Source organism: Python bivittatus, unplaced genomic scaffold, assembly GCF_059951505.1.
Source record: "Python bivittatus isolate LINGU-HERP-01145 unplaced genomic scaffold, Pbiv_v1 ctg000190_np1212, whole genome shotgun sequence".
Lineage (NCBI taxonomy): Eukaryota > Metazoa > Chordata > Lepidosauria > Squamata > Pythonidae > Python > Python bivittatus.
Genome location: NW_028277042.1, coordinates 518,095 through 535,809, shown reverse-complemented (window position 1 = coordinate 535,809; position 17,715 = coordinate 518,095). Strand labels below are relative to the sequence as shown.

The window sequence follows — 17,715 nt, the reverse complement described above, 5'->3', positions numbered from 1 at the left end:
GAGGGGGTGTTGCTTGTCATTTCCAGAGTTATGTGCATAGATTTTTCAATTCTTCTTGGTCTGCTTTTGAATGCCAATCTTATGCTTCCTTCTTCAAGAAAAGTAGACTTACCAGTTGCTGATGTTACAATAAACCCCATCAGTGGGCAGAATCAAGGATATTTCTATTTAATCAGTGACGGAACCAGAACCCAAATATATTTTGGGGGAATGGGATCAAGAACAACCCATACATATCTAAATTATGTGGTTTAGAGTCTTCTGGGTGCTTATCATCTGATTCTTTTTTAATTGTTTCTGCTTTTTAAAATGTAAGCCCCCCAGAGTCATTTGGACTCAGGCAGCCTCTAAATTGGGTGGGTGGATGGATGGATGGATGGATGGATGGATGGATGGATGGATGAATATTCTGCACATTAGGTTTTGTGGGTCATGAGAAAAAGCCTTTATTTTAATTATGAAATTATATTACTTACATTTTTGAAATTATACCACAGCCCACTTAGGGTCTTTCCTATGCTGTCTACTTTGTTTCTTGTACCTTGTTGCCATTTTTGCTTTCTATAGCATTCATTCTGAAGAATAGACCTACAAAATCTGCCAGCTAATTTGAATCTTCTGGGTTGGCAGTATATCTTGTTCCCTTTATCCCTGGGATAAATATCCCAGGTTATTATGGTGTCTTGGTATTCTGCCCAGCTGCCCTTCACTTTCTAAGAAGCAGAAAGGACTCTGGAACTAGTTTCTGAGAGAAGGAAGCACACATCTTTTTGTCATTCAGACAACAGTTCCCAGGCTAACTGCATAAAAATACCCTCTCTCTTCTAGAGATGCTCTGGATGTGGTAAGTTTCTAATGTCTCCTAAGCATAATTTCCCCCTCCTGTTTAAACTTTCTTCTCCTTCCTCATAGTAATTGAATTCCAGCCTGGGCCAGATCCTTCTAGATCTTTGGGCCCAGTAAAAGTGTAGCTGTACACTTGGCTTTGAATGTATCCCAGCCATCCCTAGATAGATGAAGTGATGATTCCCAGGACAACCATTTATATATTGCTGAAACAAAGAGGAAATGCAGCACTCCAGAAGAAGGCAAACTAGAGCACAGGTTTGTAATGTAATATGCATTACAGTACAGTATTTTTTTAAAATAGAAAAACAAAACACATCTGACCATATTGTAGAGAAGTATGGAGATACTTCTTGAAGAAGGAGTGCAAGAATAGTTAAATAAAGATCAGCTTATCCCTGGGAAAGAAGAGGAGGTTAGAAAGAAACTCAAGATAACCCTGCCTTGATTCTCTTTGGTATAAGTGGGAGCAGAGGGAAACTCTGGTAGGCTTTCAAGATTTTCTTATACTCTACAACAATAAAGTGGCATTTCTGTAATCCTTGTGGTATCTGTTTCCTCACCTGCCCTACTTTTAAGGGCCGACATATCAAGAGTCACCCTTTGGGGGAGATGGGCAGCATATAAATTTAATAATAAATAAAATTAATAAATAAAGACTGTGATTAGGTGCTCCCATGCCTGTACTCAAGCCACCTTCTGGGCATTTTCTCACTATCAAGAAGCATCTTTCAAGATCACTATTCTTGTTCTCTATGTGTTTTGTCTAATTCAGACCTGAGAAACCTGGATAGGGGATGCCTTCAGATTAATGCTGTGCCAAAATCTGCCTTAGAGTTTCTCAAAAGTTTATTTCCCTTTTGAAAGAGGCTTCCATTTTTCTCTTATTCTCAGAATGCCTGAGAGTTGCTTCTAATCAATTAATCAATTATCCATCCACCAATTTTATTTCAGTATTTGAGCAGCATAAAATCCAGCACCGTACAGGGTAAATTACGTAACAATAATTCTTATAACAGAAACATGCTATAATTGTAATGGCACATGGGAATGACCTTGGGAGACAGGGCAACGAGATGCAGTCAAAGGGAATGGTCAGATAAAAGGCAGCTGAGCCCGCAGCAGGAATGTGGATGGGGCAAGAGGCTCAGAAGAGACTGTCCCTGGTTTCTTGGACTGTAAAGGGAATGGGGGAGAGAGAGATACTTTCAGACTTGCAAGATTCTGCTAATGTAACCTTACAATAAAGTAGAATTAGCTCATCTAGTCTTGTTTCCTGTCTGGTCTACCTCATAAGGCTGACAATAATGATGCATTTACTGTATTTTCCTAATTTCAGGTAGCAGGTGGGACTGCTGTGGTACCATTTTGTGTTTCCCAGCTTTCCTGAGCCAGAGTTTTCTTGCCTGAAATCCCATTTTTCTGCATGACAACCAGATATGCTAAAAATAGTCAGGTTCTTCCCCATCCCGCCAGGCCTTTGGACTGTCTGCCTCCCTCCTTTGCACACAGGGCCTAATTAACAGTCTGTAGGTCAGGCATCTTCAATTCAGGAAGGAAAGAAGTTGAACTGTTCTCCACTGATATTACAGTTCTTTGAATTTGGCAGGTGCTACTTGATAACTGTCTTTTAAGCCTCAGTAACCGTGAATATCAAAATGTTAAGCAGATCGATAAGATCTCAGACCCCAGCCCAAGAGGAATAATAAAAAAGGGTGTTCCAGGATTAATTGAGTCCTGTGATGGACAACAAATCATTGCCCGTGCAGTGTTCGGCATACAGTAATAAAAGCCCATCTTTGTTTTCAGGCTGCGGTAGAAAGAGAGTGATTCTGCATCAAAAATGTCTTTCTGCTTTTCCTCTTGTTCTCATTCTTTAGCTGTTCCTGGGATACATGGAGCTGAAGCAAATGTCTCCTTCAGATTCCTCCTTGTGAAGAGGAATTATCTCCAAATATTATCACAGTGTTCAGATATCAGGAGCATGGTCCTTTGTTTCTGGCACAAAGGTTTAGGCCTGATCACTTCTCCCCTTCTGAGATAGGAGGCAGTTCTCTGATCTTCAAGAGAGAATTTGGATTCTCCCTCCTCCTTGTCTGCTGGCCTATGGACCAGTGGGCCAACATTTCCTAAGTTTAGGAAGCCTCAATCCTGGGAAGTTTTAAAAGGAGATGGGATTGTGGTCACCCCTTCAATCAGGGCTGGGAATTGGCTGCATCTTAAGGCCCTCTCAGCTGTTCTCCTCCGCCACATTGAAACCGAGTTAACTGTGCACAGCAAGAGGGATTTGGGGTTATAATGATAATGTTTCCCCCCCCCCCCTTCTCCCATCTGACTTGATTTAAAGCTGACGGGGCTTCAGGGATCCCTGACTGCTCAGGCAGAAGCACTGTGCTGCTCAAAAACCAAATATTTGTAAACCATTTTCCATTTTTGAGGGTTAGCATATGATAATTGCCACACCAGAGTATATAGTGCTCATCTGCTGACTAGCTGGTTTCTCCAAAGCATGGCTGCTTATACTTATAATAAAGAGTGGGTATTATTACTGCTGTTGTTCCCTCTTTCAAGATTTTTCTTTGGAAGCAAGCATTTCTGCCCTTTTGAAATATGTCCGGTACTCCTAAGACTGGCTTGAACTAGTCTATAGTTTCTTAGAGATTTGAACAACATGGCTAGGGAGGAAATCTTGGGTGTAACTCAAGAACAGCGGTCATTATATAAAAAGTTAACGGTCACCAAGCAGTTTCCAGCTGCTTCTAGAATCTGTATCTCCTCCTAGTTCAACTCCAGCACGCTTCTTCCCTGGACCTGTTCCTATGTGATGGAATTCTTGCTTTCTGCTTCTCGGAGGTTAGTAGCCATTTCATGCTTATATTCTCCACACCCCTGCTCCGAAAATCTCTTGCCATTAAAGATATCCTGACAAAATTTGGGAGGAAAATGCAATTACTTAACACTCTGTAATAGCAGGACAACTTCTTTCCTTCGGTTTCTTCTTAAACCATGTGAAAGCTGCCGAATGTTGTTTTTGACATGTCTGTGGAATCACAAAAGGATACTTGGAATAGAGAAACAGGTCTATACAGTAATTTTATACTTATTTATTACTCTGCTACAATCCAGAGACTCTTGGCAGCTGGTAAATCATCTATTACATTCAGCTTTTCATTTCACCATTCAAGTACTGCACTCCTCTTTTCCACAACGTTATTAATTACTTGTAGTCCAGGTAAATGTATTCAGATGTATAACCTGTGATCTCATCACCAAAATTTTGTGGCTTCCCAAAGTAATTATAGGTAGGAAATCCACATTTCTTTAGGCAAATCCAAAGTATCTGAGACTTCTCCTAGAGTCAATCCCCTGCTTCTCCTCCAAAGGAGGTAGTTCAAACTGGCAGCAGTGCTTTAGAGGTGAAGTCATTTGCCCTCCAAGATATGCAGCCTGCATCTCCTTGCAGTGCTCAGGCACTGATAAGTGCAACTCTCAGGTTGCAGACAAACAAGAGCAATCTGAGCAGAGCATTGCAAAGCGTTTTCTAGAGAGCAGCTCTAGATTTTGTAGAAAAGCAAAGTGTTGTAGGCCAGCTCTGCAGAGTAGAAGGATAAAGCTGGAACAAGAGGCAGGTTTTCAGTAATGTTTTCCTTCTTTCACATTCTGCTATTTCTTTTTGTCTAGAATACTATATTCCACATTCATATATTTCTGAATGTGGTGTTCTGCTTGCATAGCATGAATATGTTTCTCTCTTTATTTTGCTTGATGGATTTATTTCCCCTGCGTTGTTGCTTTCTTGCCAGACACCCCTCCCCTGGCTGTCCTTTCTTCCTTCTAGTAAGGTAAACCATTCAGGAGTCAGGTTGGGCGGGATGATATCCTGACACCGCACAGCTGCCTGATAACACTGGTAAGCAAAAGAGCAAGCCATCTTAATGAATCAGGACTTCTGCATCATTAAAAATGTTTGCAAGGAAAGAGAGCAGAAGCCCCATCAGTTCCCAGGCCTAACCCATGCTTATTCAATGATAAATATACATAACACTAGAAACAAGTGGCTGTTCTGAATTCTGCAAACAATCATGGCCTGAAAGTTTGCTGCCCAGAGTCACTTTTATGTGAGATGGGCAACTATATAAATATGATAAATAAATAAATAAAATAAAAAGTTGTGCTGTTTAATGTTGAAGTTGTGCTGGAAAGATGTTTTCTGTTTGTAGATACAGGTGTCTTACTACAGTTACTCCATTTGAGCCGCAGTGGGGGATTTCTGGCCTCGGAGTTGTTGTCATTCTCTCTCTCCCCCTCCCCCCTAAGGCTGTTCTTGGAGCATCCAGATCCGTCCCCAGCCAGGCTCCCTGACTGTCCGTGCTGCAGTTGTATAAACAATTTTGCCCCTCTTGCTCTTTGATATTCCTTTTGGCAGAAATGGGTGATGCATGGGCAGTGACATCATCATGCCAGACAAGTGGATGGTGTCAGGGTTTTCCAACTTTCTGGGTTATTGGGCTGTATTATTTGGTTCATTGAGCCAGAAACTGCCCAACTACTTTACTCTAGTATGTGTACAAACCCAGCCAGGGTAATTATTTTATGGATCAGTATGCTGCGCAAACTCAGAAAGCTGGATAAATGGCTCCATGAACAATTGGGCATATGTTCAAGAAAGACAGCCTTAAACGTCTATTATTTCTTTAATTTTCTGATGAAATCAGGAAGCAAGTGTGCTATTGCTATTGGTTGATTGGCCATCCCATGTCCAATATGTAATCCAGTGGGCTCTGGAGCTGTAAAAATGGGGGTTGGGGGCAAACCTGCAGCTCATCATTTTCAGAAGTGGTAGTCAGCATTAATTCTGCTTGGATAGAGTTAGAAGTGCTCAGTCATGGTCTGAAATTCTTCTTCACTCTGCTTAGAAATTTCAGAAGTGTTCTTGCAACACTGCCCAGCTCTCCTTTTGTAGATCAAAAGTAATTTTTGGTCATGTATGTTTGATAAATAAATAGGGTTTGTGGGCTAGATGGGTAAAGCTGTGTCATGCAACATTAAACAGCTATCAAACTGAGGATGGAAAACAGCCTCTCTTTTGGGCTTGCCTCACCATGAGACAAAGGGAGGGAGGAGCCCACCTGGGGTTGATTTTCAGCCTTGTGAAAAGCAAATTATTAACTGAAAGCGCCTTCTTGGATTTTAATCTCTGTGTGTGTGTGTGTGTGTGCGCGCGCGTGCATCTTATACATGAATATGAAAGGGATGAGGATAATTGGCCTCTGGTGCCAAAATAACTTGCCTTGCCTTTATTCACTTGGCATTTGGAGGCATCATGGCCAGAAAAAGACCCTAACCCATTGCATTTCCTGATTGAAATGAGTACCTGGACCTTGCACATCCAAGGGTGAAAAACTCCTTATTTCTGTTTGCAGAACTGGACAACTGCAGACCCATTGAGTAGCAGAAAATTGCTGTCACAGCTTCACCCCAGTGTGAAGCAGGTATAGTTCCTGTGAAAGCCCTAAAGTAGTTTTAGTTTTTAAAAAATGGAGGGGGGGGCTCCTCCCAAAATCCAGCAGAAGGACTCAGCAAGCCCTCCCTCTTTAACGTGCCCGACAGGTTCCCCCTTCGCATCACCTCTCTGCCCATTGTGGCTCTCCCCGCCCCCTGCCCCTCCCCAGTCCATGCCGTTTCTGGCCCAGCCCTGTGTTAGAGATGGGGAGCAGATTGCCTGCAGCACTGCTAAACTGCTGTTCACCTGACGAAAGGGGGAAGGTCAGATGCAGTGTGGGTGCACTTGAAAAGGAAACTAGGAAAAGAAAACTCACTTGTTTCTGCATAACCAGAATGGGTCCTTGGTGTGATCTAAGAGCTATTTTCATCCAGCCAAAAGTCCATTACTCAGAGACTGGTGACGCCACTCCAGATGTGATATTATCCCCAAATGGAAAGGCATAGAGAATAAATTTGAAACATGCCATAATCCAACCTGGTGTGACGCTGTCCCCAGTTGCAGGTGGCACACACCCAATACATGAGACTAGGGCAACATAGGGGTTGGGGACTTTGTGGTTCAACATGTTGTGGAAATTCAGCATCTTAGCATCTTGGGTGAAGCCATGATAGGTGTATTAGTCTGAGCATAACCAAAGGGTGAGGCTCTAACCACCCTGTTGTGGCTGCTATCTTGACTTCTTTTACCTCTTCCTTGCAGACACTCCTGGCATGCTGTGTGCACCCAGAACATGTGACTGGCTTTGCACTTTGACTTTGCGCACTTTTCCATGAAGCAGCAGCCTTTGGGCTGAGAAAGAGTCTAGTGAGCCTCTCTCTGCACATCCCCTGACTTTTTGCTTGATTTGCATCCCCCAGATTAAGAGCAGAAGTGAAACCTGGCAAAGCTTCACCATTTTTCTCCCAAGGGGAGGGCTTCATGTTGTTGTCAATATTGCAGAAAAGTTGATCCATGTTATTGCAGAGATAGCTCTTTGTGGGAGGGAAAAAAGAATCTGGCTCTTTTTCTTTTTTCTTTTCCTTTTCATTTCTTTTTTTCAGTAGAGAAAAGCAAAATGGGAGGGTGAGTTTTATTTGTCACCAAGCCATAAACAAAGAATTATGAACCTCTACCTGTTGCATTGCATAGATGATATTTATCTTTAAATTATTCACTTCCCTTTAGCTGAAGGCTAAAAGGCTACTCTCATACAGTGGAGGAAGTGGGTATATTTTTTGTATGACTCTCCTCAAGATTTTTCCCTGTGGCTCCTGGTTACTCTTTACAGCAGGGAGCAGGAGTTTTGGGGTATTGTTGAGTCACATCTTTCTGGCACTTGCATATGAAGCAGGAGCGCTGCATATTTGGAGGCAGCAAAGGGCACTTGCAAATCTGCTTTTGCAGCCAGGAGCAGAATTGGGCCAGAATGTGCCTGAAAAGTCCTGCCAATAGCTACCTTTTGCTCTCGCCCCAAGACGAGGAAAGAGCCTTTGATCTCACAGCAGCCTGGCTGGGGAGTCCCAGGCAGACTGGCAGAGAGGTTGTTGTTGTTGTTCAGTCGTTAAGTCGTGTCCGACTCTTCATGACCCCATGAACCATATTGCGCCAGGCCTTCCTGTCCTTCACTGCCTCCCTCAGTTTGCTCAGTTTCATGCTCATTGCTTCAGTGATGCTATCTAACCATCTCATCCTCTGCTATCCTCTTCTCCTTTTGCCTTCCATCTTTCCCAGCATCAGGGTCTTTTCCAAAGAGTCCTCTCTTCGCATTAGGTGACCAAAGTATCTGAGCTTGAGCTTCATTATGAGAGGTGCTCTTCCTTATTTCTAGTCTTTGGAGCTACCAATGACCTTGTGTGGTCCTCTCTAGAAGACCAGGGAGGAGCTCTGTCCTGAGATCTTCCCTTGGGGTTCAGAGGAAGTTTGGGAAGCCAAGGAGGCTGCAGATCTCTGGAAAGAGGATGATACAATGGAAGGCAGGGCCTTCACACATGCCCCTTGGCTACCTTGTTGCTGAAGAAGTGCAGAAATACCACCCCCTGTACCAGAGAATTCTTCTGTGAAAGGAACTGAAAAAGCAAAGTCTCTTTTATAAAATTGAATGGAAGTGCTAGAAAAAAATCCAGAAGAATTTATTTGCCCAGCACTCCTTGGAGCTGAAGTAGTCACTGGAGGGCTCCCATTGTAAAAGGGTCAGTGCCCTGGAGGGCAGGACCAAACCAGTGGGTTAAAACTAGGGGAATTGATCCAGGTAAGATATTACAAGGAAAGAGCAGACAACAGTGGAATAGGCTGTGTCCTCTTCACTGGGGGTCTTCAAATAGAAGCTAGTAGTAGCTAGGTCTAGGCATTGCCTCCTTTAAGAGAGTCAAGGTAGTGTGGTGGTTAAGGTATCAGATTCAGACTCAGAGTTTCCACTCAGGGATGAAAGCTCTTTGAGTAACTTTGAGCTGATTGTTGATGCTCAGCTTAATTCATCAAATAAAGTTGCATGCAGAAAATGTGGAGGGGATGCTGGTTTCCTCCTTAGTTGCCAGAAGAACAATGGGTTATACACTTAACAAAATAAATGAACGTCCTTCCCTCTATCCCAGCTCTCACAGCCTGGCCCAAATTAAAAATCACAGCCCTAACCACTTGGGTGATACATCCCCACTTGCTTGGCACCATCACCATGCCTGCTATAAACATCGCTTCTAAAAATATTAACTGCCCCCCCCCCCAAGATTGCTCACACATCCATAAATGAAATCTCCCAGGCCTGATAGTCCTATGTGCATGGCCTCAGGTCTCTCTCCAGAGAGGAAGGGGAGCTGGAAGCCTTTTCGAACATTTTCAGTATCTACATCACTCCAGTGAGCCATTGATTATTCAGGGTCTTCTGGAAAGCAGGTCTGAAATCATTCCTCTTTTTTTTGGGGGGGGGGACAGGATGTTTCTGCTGCAGGACTGATTTTTATACTTTTTCTCTGCTTGTGTTGCTTCTGATGTGTTCCCCCCCTTCAAGTTGTCCTGGTCCAGAATGATGAAATATTTTCTAAAACCCAATATTTTATACAATTAAAATAAATAATATTCCTGCTTATATTGATGGAGCAATGGCTGAGAACCCCATCTGGTAAAGGAGAGACTTGCATCTGGCTTTCCTCAGGATAACACCACTGTAAGCCACAGACTTATCTTTCTTCCCCCCCTCCCCAGCAAAAAAAAAGGGAAAAAAAAGAAAGGGGAAGGTAAGCATTTGCAGAGAACTAAGAAGGTCTCTTCTCCTGTTTGGGCGGCTGCATATTTTTAGCATCAACACAGAGCCTTTGAAATTCCTGAATGTAATCAAAGACACTCATTTCTTCTACAGCTCTACAACTCTGGTTGGTCTATAAAGCCACAGTGGTCTCAGCACACTGAAATGCAAAGCCATTGCTGGAGCTATGCCGAACAACTAACGATTTTCTTCTTAAGGGTGTGCAAATATTCAGTTCTGAGATTCCACATGATTGAATTGTTGGACTGAATTGCATACCTTTTTCAAACTGATTTGGAAGATTGAATTAAATCTGGCACAATTTTCTGAATCAGTTTGAATCATCAAATTGAATTGACATCCAAACGGATTCAATGATTTGAAACAGATCAGATCTGATCTCCATCACCCTAATTAGTTTCCTCCTCCCCCTCCCTTTCCTTCTTCCTGCCTTATGACATGCCTGGTTCTCTCCATGGAGAGGATTCTGCTTGGATGGATCCTTCTGGAGCCTCACCCTCTCTTCTAACTTGATCAGGGCTTTTGTTCTTTTTGCATGAGAACGTTCAGGCTTGATCCCCTTACTCTGAAAACTAGCAAGGCTCATTCATTCTTTTTTTCTTTAAATGGCAGATATAAAATTAACAGATAGGAGGCAGTTTTCTCTAGCAACTTAAAACAAGTTGCAGAAAATGTAATGTGGTGCAGAAGCGATCCAAAAATATTTGGAAAGCATTATCAAATCAAGGGTTAAAAAGTAAAAAAAAATACTTCTCAAATTGTTCAGATTTGGGGTTTTCCCCCAAGGGACAGCAAAGAGAGCAACAGGGCTGCAGTGGACCTGCTTTCAGGTGTTCAAATGAAATTGAAACCCTGCTGGACAGAAAAGTTCTGCTTTTGGTCTCCATTTGGATGAAAGGCAATAGGGCTGAGAAAGGAGGGTGCCCTACAGTTCTCTCCAGGGAGGTGTGTTGTGCTGAGGAGAGGGTGACACAACATGCCTCTCCCTAGGGCCCCTGCACAATGAGAAGCACTGCATCTGGTGTTTCCCTTAGCCAGATGTGGGCTGCAGAGCCCTGGGAATCCATTTTAACAAATCAACTGAGTTGGCTGTTCCCCTCCATTGCTTAGAAAAGGGTGGGTGGGTGTGGCTTTAAAGGGGTACTTTGCAGAAACGATTGTTGAAGTGAAAGTGAAAGAAAGCTTGCCTATGACCTTTCTCCAAAAGGTGAAATTCTCCTGGGTGGAGCACCCTTCCCCCTGGGATCCAGTAGGCCCCTTCCCCCATGGCCTTCCAAAAAGTCACAGAGCTTCTGTCAGCATCTCTGAATCCTTGAGAATCTCTGGCCTTGAGAAATCTCTGGCCTTGAGATCTCTGGCCTTGAGAAATGTTGGGAGAATTTCTCCTGCCATTGGAAAAATGCAGGGAAATTCTCCATCCTGTCTCTCTCTGCCACACATTCTGTGGAGAATTTCAAGAGAATCTGCTCCCTGCTCTGTTCTAGGAGAGATTTTGCAAATTATTGCCCCCTTCCCTCTAACACTGCAGACACTCCATGAGACAGGATACATGGAAGAACACAAACAAAATGTAGCATCTTGTTTCAGTTGTGAGGTTCGCCGCATTCGGCGCTGGACAGAAACCTCGCGAGTCGCAGGCTCGGGCGAAGGCTAGTTGACTCAGGCGTAATGCGCAGCGGTTACAGACAAAGCCAGGATTGGCTTGGCGCGGTTTCTTACAGCAGTTTTATAGGGTTCCCGCCTTGACCTGCAGTGCCCCCCGGTTCCGGCCCTTGCCCTCGCCCTGGGCTGCCCCTCTGTCCATTGTGATCTTCCTTCCCCTCGCCTTGATGACAGATGCAGCTGGTTTCTGCGGTGTTATAATCTTCCTCCTTTGTCTGTCTTGCCCTCGCATTCCTTGAGCCTTTCTCATGGTGAGTTGGAGTGGCTGTTTTAATCTGGGTTTGAATTGGCCGCCGGTTGCCTCTGGATTGCTGCGCTCCTGGTGTGTGGTGAGCTGGAGTTGCCCGGGCGCCTGGGGAGCTGGCTGCGCTCCAGTTTGCCGCTTCTAATTGGCTCCTGCTGCGAGTTAGGGTTAGGGTCAGGGTTAGGGTTAGGGTTGCTGAAACTGACTAGAGGCTCGGTGAAACTGACCAATGGCCCTGCGCTGCAGTGTGTGCCTCCTAGGCTGAATCTGACATCAGTTGGTATAGAAATTGTTACTGCTCTATGAAGGCTAAGCAAGTTGATTGCCTCATCAACAAAACTGCCTAGGATTCAAAAGACTAGAAGAATGCAATAGAAAGCAAGAATTTTGGATCCAGATGAATTTATAAGTGTGTAACAGCTTACATGAGAATCAAACAATTCCACAATATCAATATCTGAAGTACAAAACTTGATGACACAAATAAGAAATCTCTCTGATCTGCAGTAAGGTACCTTAGCTTGTGTTGTCAGAAAACTAAAAAATCTTTCTCTCTCTACAAAATAGCTACTTCCCAAAGGTGTTGTGTAACCTATAAACAAATAATCCTACTTATGTACATGTTTAGGTACAAGCATTATGAGAAGTATAAAATGAACAACTGTAAGCTTATATTCCTCTTTGTTCACAATCCTGTAACAGAAAACATCCATTTTCTTTTAGATAGTATTATTCCTATTACCCCCCAAAATGCTACAACTATTTAGATTTTCTTTATTTTGAAAATTACACCATAACCTCTCTCTTCTTTATTTTGTCCTGAGTTGCAAAGTGGCTGAAAGTTTATTCTGGTTTCTCTAATCTTTTATAGCACTTCCCCTTCCCCTTAAATAGTGAACATGGAGTTGCTGTGCTCAGAAATTATCCAAAGGGATCTAAGCACTTTACAACATTGAGTCTCACTGGTTGGAAGAATCCAAACATTTTCTTTCATCGCTATATCAGTCTATGTTCTGCGATTACATTCCTTCTTAGTCCCTCCCATGTTAAACCCTGAAAATTTCTTTATGAGATCATTCTGTATTTACAGTTTGCGGATCAGTGTCCTTCAACCCTCCATATACTTCAGGTAACAATCTCCTGAAATATATAGTGGTCATTAACAATTTCTTAGATCTTATTACATTTCACGTGATACTACCGTTCTGATATCAAAATTCCCATCAGACCATTTTTGATAGTGGGTATGTGCAGGTATGCAAACAGCATGTGTCCTTAGCATAGAAGTTACCCTTGTTGCAGAATTCTGTTCTTGTTATCCCCATAACAATATTTCAAGCCTTTGATTCTGAGAGTCTACAGCTAGCTAGTAGCTTAACAACTGAGATAACCAAAGATATATGACCTCATCTTAGATCACAGCCAATGTTTGACACTAACACATAATGTATGAACGTAAGCTGATTTGGCATTTCCACCCATTTCCATGACAAGGAGATGCTAATCTAACCTATACGTTTCATTTCCACATGCTAGAAGGATTCATACACTCAATTCTTTGAAAATCACAGTGGCCACGTATGCCTGTGAAATGGGAAAGAGTGAATGAAAGAAGATAAACATTTAGCCTAGAGACTGTTCCTAAGGGTACCATAGATGGCAAAAACTGGACAGCATAAAGGCTGCTCTCTTGATGTGATGATTGGCAATTAGAAACTCATGTTCTTTCAGCATGTGATGTGAGCAGGTGATGGATTAAGAAAAAACAACTATCCTTTGCAGAATGAATACAATTAGAAGGAAAGGAAAGCTATGGAGAAGACAAAGAGCACAGAGCTTACTGGAATGGCTTTGGAAAAGCTATGAATTCCTACCAAAATCAGGTCAAGATGGATAACCGGTGTCCATATAGCCGCTGAGAATCAAACCCAACACAGTGGCACCTAATTAACCCCAGAGGGATGAAAGATGAGGCATGGTTGATATTTTGTGTATCTCTCACTATTCAGAACTACTGCTATATTTTTATTCTTCTATATCCAAGTTGCAGTATTATCCACAACAAACCATGGTGATGCCAAAATGATGACGTGAGTGGTGACATTTACACACAAATGCAGTCATTATATCTTTTGAGGTCTGGTGCAAGTATATATTGTGTGATGGTGTTGTCACACGTGTCTTGTCCTTTGACAGCCTCACACCCCATGCCCCCCTTTTGCAGACACCCATGTCAAGCTGTTAACCCCAAATCCCAACACTATTATCCTACACAAAAAATTAGTTATTCTGAGCAACTATCCATTGGGATAGTGGAAATAAGTGATGGTCAAACTTTTCTGAGCTGGGTTTGGAAACTTAGTGTGTGATTAGAACCATGTCTCAGGTAATGTTGTGAGTAAGTCAAATCTGTCTGCAGAACATGGTCAAAAAAGTCAAGATGGCAGCCCATAAAAAAACAGACACTGCTTTGATCACATCATTGTGGCCACACCCTGAAGACACCCTGTGGTAAGTTCTTGGAACTTTTTCCAAATTTATTCACAACATTATATGATCACACACTGAGTCACAGTTCGCTTGTTCATGATTTACTGAATAAAGTATAATTGTCCTTACACACCTAATGCTGAGCCACAAAACCTGGTTTGCAGTCCAGTAGTCTGGCTCATGCCGTGCAGTTTGGTTTGGGTCTGAGTGTTCTGTGGGGCAGGCCATGCTGAGGTTGAGACTCCCCCAACATGGGCTTCACCTGAAGGAAACCCTGGACTCTTAGTGACCTGTTAGCCTCTCTCAGCACCTTTCTGGATGAAGAGCACAATCCAAATGATGATGGATATAAATACAAGAGGGAAATAAATGCTAAATGCATTAAACAAGAAGAATTAACTATACTTCTCTTTTGTAAATTAATTACCAAGAGATTAAAAGTACGGCTGTGCATCCATCTGAAAAACAAATGTGAGCTATTCAAATGAGCCTCCATTAATTATACATCCACTGAAAAAGAAGAATGAAAATAATTAAAATGAAAGTAAAATAAAAGAACATGTACTACTAAAAATGGAATTAAAAATGAGAGGAAAATGATTTTTCCATGATACATCTCCATAGTTAAAATGTATACTCTATAGTTGTGAAAATATGTGGTTTACTGTTACAGAAAATCTAAATATGTCAAATGATCTAGCCATGCAAAAGATTAGATTTCAAGTTTTGTTTCTATCTATCCATTTTATTCTCTGCATTTTAGGAAACCACTAAATGGAAGGGCTTATCAGTGATCATTTTTAGGAAGCCATGGTTTACCTTCTTCCCCCACCTTGACACTTGTTTTGCAAAGCCTCTCTCCGCAGAAATGTGAGGCCTAATTTATAGCCTGAGAGAGAATATTTGCGAATATTTTATTGTGCCAATGTGACTGTTGGAAAGTTACGTTTGTTTAGGATACTCAAAATTTTACAGGCTGTGTCTAGCTCAGTTCACTCATTACATCTCCTCTGTTTTTCTTCTGATTTCTTTGTAGTAGATTCATGGCAAGACCAGCACATAGCATCTTCATCTACAGTATAGAACAACCTTGATTATAGAAGCTTATTTTCAGAATAACAGAATAATTAATGTTGTAATAAATATATTTGGGCTGAATCTATTTCAGAGAGTGGCCTGTCTGAACATAATTTTCTACTTCATGGAATGCATGAGTCCTTTTCAGGTAGAATCCCCCAAAATAACTGTTCTACTGGCCAAACTCAGAACTATTAGTTTGGAGCTTTTATCTGGATTAGTGCAGTATAGATACCTTTTCCTGAAGTTTTTCCCTATTATTCAATTTGATGAAAGAGGATTTGCTTTCAGAATTTTGTGCAAAGAAGTTGAGAATTCAGGAGAAATTCTCCACAGTGAATTGTGATATGCTTGCACTGCTGTAGGGTCACAGTTGTCAAAGGGATGGTGTAAAGTAAGGCTCACCCATTAAAAGGAAATGTAAGGAGATTCAGAGCTGACTTTTTCTCACAGTGCAGTGTTAAGCTGTGGGACTCACTGCAGCCAGATTGCCACCAAGGTGGGACCAGACAAATGCATGGAAGACCTTTGGACCATCAGTGGCTGTGGGATCTTGATGGCTGTGAGCTTCCCAAAATTGGCCAGCTGCTCTGGAGCACAGAAGGCTGGAGCAGCTGAGTCCTTTGCCAGGACCAGCTTTGGGACTCTTTTCATTCACTAATGGAAAACCTCCCTTCCCATCTTAACAAGCATGTGTGAATTCTCACAGTTTGGGTAAACTAATTCAGCCACTCCAGTTTGCCCCCCTCCATAGCTGAATGATAGTAGCAGTCTAACATATTTGGAAGTTAATGGTTTGGCAAGGCTCAACCAGTCCAAATCCTAATTTTTCTCATGATTTTCTGCAGCACACACACACACACACACACACACACAGAGAGAGAGAGAGAGAGAGACGTGAAGCCCTGGTCTCTTGACTAGAGGCTTCAGACAATTGTTAATTTGCTCATGTGACACCAACACCTCCTGGTATATGCACATCACACATGCATTTATTTTTATCCCCCTTTCTACAATAAAGAGAGCTATAAACAGCTAAGAGCAAGAAAATACAAGAAAAAAAAATACAAATTCATAATTGAAATGTAATTAAAAGTCAAATAAAATAAAAATTCATCAATCAATTAAAAGGTTAAAGGAAAATGAGTACCATGGAAAGGATATTTGTATTCCAGTCAAAAAAAGGACACCCTTCCCAATTTTTCCAGTTGAAGAACAAATAACACATGGCTTTTGTTTTGAAAATAACAGTAATAATAAATATTTAAATTTCTGATGCATCTGCAGTTCTGGAGTTTGGCTGTTACGCGTGCAATCAAGTGCCAAGTGGTTCATCTCCTGGGGGAGTCATAATCTCATACATACCTGGCAAAGCTCCAAAGAAATGAATCTATAATACAATTAGTATAAACCCATATTTTTAGCAAAATGTAGTAATTATGTAATTTGCTCAATTGGCTTAGCAGAGAGAGTGAGAGAGAAAAAGAGCTTTCCCATAAAACATTTTTAAAAGCAGCCTAATTTGATCAAAATTAGAACTGAATTATCTTTGTATGGAGCTGTTCAACATTTGATTTGCTGGAAAATACAAATCACCCGAACAAAGAGATTGGTTATTTGGATGGATGTTGCATCTACAACATGATGTATAAATTACAGCAAAATAAACAGAGAAATTAGGCTGTATCATTGGCATTCTCTCTTGTTCTCCATTTCCCCTGAATGGCTGATGTACATGGTTCCTCTGCCTCCAAGCTTTTGGATCTAAAAATAGATCAGTTCACAACAAACAGAGACGCCACTCAATTTAATGCCAGGGAGTGGGAAATACTGTAACAGCCGGGTGGTCAAGGCACATGAGCAGGCCAGGTTCATTCTCAAGAAAGAGGGGGCCTGGGGTGGAGCCTTAAGCAGTCCACCTGCCCTCACAGCTGGGGAAGTTGTGAAGGGCAGCAGGGTTGATGCATTGACCCCAAGCCTTTCCTCTTCCATAAACTTATCACCAAAAAAGAGTATCCATTTAAGGCCACAGGGATCAATGGGAGGGATCAGCAATTGATGGACAGCAGGCATGATGGACAGCTGAAGCCCCACCCCTTTTCAATGTGAGTTGCATGCACCTAGATGCACCTGCCAATTTGATTTCATTATCACCCAACCTGTAAATGACCAGTAAGACCAAGCTGCTTTTCTCAACTTGATGCCCTCCAGATATATTGGGATAAAAAAATTCCAGCGTTTCCAGCCAATTTTGGAAGTTACATAGTCCCAACATACCCGAAGGACAACAGGCGAGGGAGGCAGCTTTTAATCTTTGAAAACTAGTGTGAGCACCAGCAGGATCTGCCACAAACATTTACAGAGTGGAGCAATTCTATTCAGGATATGTGCCAGCCAAGCAGCCTTTTAGACAGCACCATTCCATTCTTCTTTGCTCCCTATTCAAAGTCAAGTATCACCGATGCCCATCCTTCTGATTGTTTCAGTTCTCCATGCTTCTACCAGGCTGATGGTTTCTCCATGCCCAGTGACACTTTCCTCTTGTTTGTGAGGAACAAAAGGGCTGGCAAACAGAGAAGGGATTCACTTTGGCTGGATTCATAGGGCATGGTGAATCCTGAATCCAAGTCAGTAAAATAAATTGCTGTGTTC

General features: G+C 42.2%; 1 protein-coding gene across 5 annotated transcripts in view; it reads left to right on the top strand.

The window, feature by feature from the left end:
• The window catches only part of CHST8 (carbohydrate sulfotransferase 8), a 307,931-nt gene that overhangs the window by 105,689 nt on the left and 184,527 nt on the right, over window positions 1-17,715 (top strand). The window contains exon 1 of one of the 5 annotated variants that reach the window (XM_088135845.1): window positions 13,634-14,007. The exons of the other annotated variants lie outside the window; for them this stretch is intronic. The gene's annotated coding sequence lies outside the window, so the exon portion shown is untranslated. Of the gene's footprint in view, window positions 1-13,633; window positions 14,008-17,715 lie in introns of those variants that run through there. 5 annotated transcript variants of the gene reach the window in all.